A 4,276-nucleotide genomic window follows, 5' to 3' on the forward strand; every position below is an offset into this window, starting at 1 on the left:
GGGGGGTTAGATTTTTGCTGCTTTTAGTATCGGAGCTGAATAAAGTCTTAAAGACAAATCTTGATTTGAAAGAAAACAAATAGTTTTTCTTTTTTGTCTGAATGTTTTTACTGTTAGCATCTTCACTTGAAGACGAAGAATAATTTATTTCAGTTTGTTGCAGCTCGTGTTTTTACTCACTTTCTTTGCTGTTTCTCAGAAACCGTTATTATGAGGTTAAATTAACATTTAGTCTCATTTCAAAGTACTCTCGGTAAGTATGACGAAGAAAACACTCTTCTGCCTTTTCAAATGCCTCCAAGAGTAAACAACACTGTTTGAATAAAACTAGCCAAGTCCCACAGTGTCTGAGACTATTTAAGATTTTTTACCTCATCACTCACTAACTCTACACATCTTTATTGTCTGCTTAAAGGCCTTTTATGCAGATGTTGTGATCCTTAATAAACATTTGATAAAAGAAGGTTTTTGGTCGTTGGTTATTAAGATGACCACAAATAAGTTTCTGACATTGCTGCAAAGTCATTTCTTGTTACCGAGTGGCTGCCGTAGTCGCAGAACACTGAGGAAAACCTGATAAATTAAGCATTTATTCTGTCGGGATATGTGCAAATGATGGTCAGGAGATTCAGTTGGTGATGCTTCTACCTCAGTGGATCTAACTGGTTTTATATTTGGTGTCAGACGTGCAGATTTTCTGAAACCATAGGTTTCCAGAAAGTGGCGACCTTGGATGGAAACGAGTGAACATCCTTTCGTGGGTACCTTGCACCTCCTCCTGAAGGCTCTCCAGGATGTTGGACGTACAGGAGAAACTTCCTGTCGGCTTGGCTTCTGCCCTCATTTCTCTTATTTCCTCTCGTGCTCAACACACGGTGGCTTCATCGTCCTAAAAACTCCACGGTCCCACCACATATTAAACAGTAAAAGGTCTGAACAACCGAGCCATGAGAGGAGTGTGGTGGTTTCTGCTTCCACATGAGGGCGCTGCTGGAGGACCGTGGCAGCTTTATGTGGAGTAAATGGTCAATAATTTCCTCTGGACGGGAAACTGATGTTTTTCTTTCTGATTGTTCCGCTTCCACAAACATTTTTATTAGAGCAAAGGAGCCGATCTGTTCAAACGGACATTTTGGGTTATGATGGATTCTTTCCAGGCCTATTCCCATCTTAGCAAATAGAAATATGGAGAATTAATGTAACCACAAATGAAACCCAAAAGATGAGTCAATTGGGCAGGACTGAGCAGAAAGTTCAGGGAACTCTGCTTTGATTCCCTGTGAATACATGAAATGTGCGTTCTGTCTGAACTCCAGCATCAGATTTCTGACAGTGAGGTGAAAGGAGATGAGAGGTCTGCTTCTGTTTGATTAGGATAGTTTATTTAGACAGAAGGGATGAGGATGATTAGCCAACCTTTTTCTAAATTGATTTAACTTGACTTACTTCAAGAGGTTTGTAAATATGTATATATATTTATATACTGTATATGTGTGTATTTACCCATACACACACATCCGTCTGCAATGCGCATGGATTGACAGTAGAGGGCGAAAATCTCATGAAGCTTGCTGGGGAATCAGTGTTTCAAAACCAGCATTTGATTTGTGTCTCTATAAGCAGTTGCAGGGCACCTCTAAATCTCTGTATCAAACACTAACTTCTCTCCGCGTCAATGCCCTGAAGCCCAAAGGCCGGACTAATATTTTCAGCATTTTCTGATTACTTTCATGTGTCCGTATCACGAAATCAAAAGCAAAACAGAGAGAAATCTAGCCTTGCAGACTGGGGGAAGAACTGGCTTTTGCTTTTGGATATTTTGTATTTGCAGACTGATAAAGATGGCTCGATGCCTCCAAAAGAGAAGAATAAGTGATTATGACAGCTCGCTAGATTTATAGTTGTTTGCAGGTCTTTGCAGCGCTGTATGCTCTCAGGCTCTGTACTAAATCATCAGGGCACAGACTTCTTGTCGGATCCTTTGTGACAGCTTGATCTTGAGCCACTATTTTCCAGGCTGACTCCACAGCAAATCAGTTATTATACCTTACCTGGTAATGAGTTCTGCTTCTGTAGTTGGAGAGCAATCTGATGAGCAAGAGCTTGATAAGTTAACCCTCTGTCCACCCTCTGGTAAAGCATTCTCATGGTGGTCTCAAGTGGAAAGACTCAGTTCATTGACTGCATTCATCTCCATGATCACAGATGGACTACAGTATAACTTCAAACTGGTCCAAACCAGAGGCTAATTCAGAATCAACAGTACACTAAGCAAAGCGCAACTTCTTCTATGTTGTTTCAGCAAGGTTAAAGGTTTTTTTATTCAAATGTGGTTCTAAAAACATGATTTTAACAGAGTAGAGCAGCAGTTTCCTTCAATGCTTTGGTATCGACTGTGGGTTAACATGTAATCTTAATGGGCTTCTTTCCAGGTCTGATTCCAGAATAATATAAAAACTCGAGAGCCCGATGATACGATAATCTTAACCTTTTACGTAGCCTACGTGCAGGTCTTTTGACTTCTTTGTTGAAAGGGAACAAACATGAAAATGAAATGAGTTAGTGAAACATAAAGAACACTTCGGTAAATAGGATCAACTTTCGATTTCTAACTGTTGGAAAAAAATGTTCCACATATTGGATCACAGCTGAAATATGTAGAAAATGCCTCAGAAGTCACAACTTTTTTCTCCCCTTCAAACACGACACAACAGTTGCACCTTTTTCCTTTCTCAACAGATCACAAACTAAATATCTTGTAAATCCACATTTTAACACAGCTGCTGCAGTAAATGTGGTGCCAAAGCGTCCCACTGGCTATGCTGATATTAAGGCAAAAACCAATCAGAATGTGAATCCTTAAAAACCATAGTTGCGCACTTGTACATTTTTTTTTTCTAAACACTTGTCAGGAACAGCGAGTGCTTGATTCTGCAGCTTTGAATCACAAAACCTGCTAATTACACTGAAATGACAAACTCCACGCACTCGCCTTTTGCACCACGTTCCTCTGGGAAGTGTGGAGCAACGTTGAATTTTGCACCAGCAGAACCATGGAGCAGGAAACGGTCCGATCGAGCAGGAAGTGCAGACAAAAGTGAAATAAGTGAATCGGTTTAAACTCCTGTGAGATATACTTTGTTCACAAAAGGATTTGATTACTTGTGATTGGAACTTGAGTGAAAAAAGACTATCTGTGCACCTAAAAGTAAAACTTACTCACTGTTAGCCCAAAGCTTCCTGCAGTTTAAAAGCTTTGTTTTCTAATATGACTACTACCCGATGGTGGCAAATAAAGTATGTAGACTACCCTGTTACACTGCTAGATTAATCTTGGCTTAATAGTAAAAAGATATATATACATATGACCAATAAAGACAAAAAGCTTTAATTCATCTAAGAGACATCGGCTATCCGAGGCATGGCATTGAGGAAATGCGTGTTAAAGTTTGAAGTATTGTCACATGATTGACTCGGCTGTGTCTTTGCATTACTGCTTTTTCCTTTGACCTCAGCTTCTCAGTCAAGTTGGACCAAAGTTCAGCAAAACTAAGAGGGAAATCTTAAGTAAGGGATCTGTAAAGCTGTGGTGTCGAACTCTGTAAAAACAAATCAAACCTAGTTGAAGAGAGAGTGCAGCTATGATTGTTTTAAACTCAAATGAGTCATTTGAGATATGAAAATGCAGCAACAGCACGAACAACCCTAAAAGTCAATCATTTCTGAAATTAGATCATAATGCAGCTACGACCTGAGCTGGAATGTGACGTGATGTGGTTATCTGTTCTAAATTGCATCTGAAATTATTATGACCTTAGTCACTGTCAATTCAGAGGAACAAAAAAACAGCTTTATCTGCATGGCAGATTAATGTTGGCTGCATATTCTGTCTCTTAAAGACACTGGACTCTGCACTCAGGTGGACCAATCCCCCCGAGATAAGATAGCAAAAGTGTATGAATAAATGACGGGTTTAGTGCCAAGAAACACTTGAATTTCTATTTGTGTTTTTACAAGTTTAAAGCAACGTGTGCTTTGTGTTGGATAGAAAGAAAGAAGGTTTAAGCAGTGTCACAATGAAGAAAGGACAGAAAAACCTTGATTTTCACTCGGTTTCACTATGAATCAAATTAGTGCGTACAACGAGACCTTTGCCGTGCTTAGATATCAGTTTGTTTCAAGTAGAATAAGATACAGATATGTTGGGTGCAAGGAAGTGAACTAGAACCTGTTGTATTCAAGAGACATAAAAAGCATCTCTGCAAGATTTTACCAC

The sequence above is a fragment of the Odontesthes bonariensis genome, chromosome 16 (assembly GCF_027942865.1).
Source record: "Odontesthes bonariensis isolate fOdoBon6 chromosome 16, fOdoBon6.hap1, whole genome shotgun sequence".
Taxonomy (NCBI): domain Eukaryota; kingdom Metazoa; phylum Chordata; class Actinopteri; order Atheriniformes; family Atherinopsidae; genus Odontesthes; species Odontesthes bonariensis.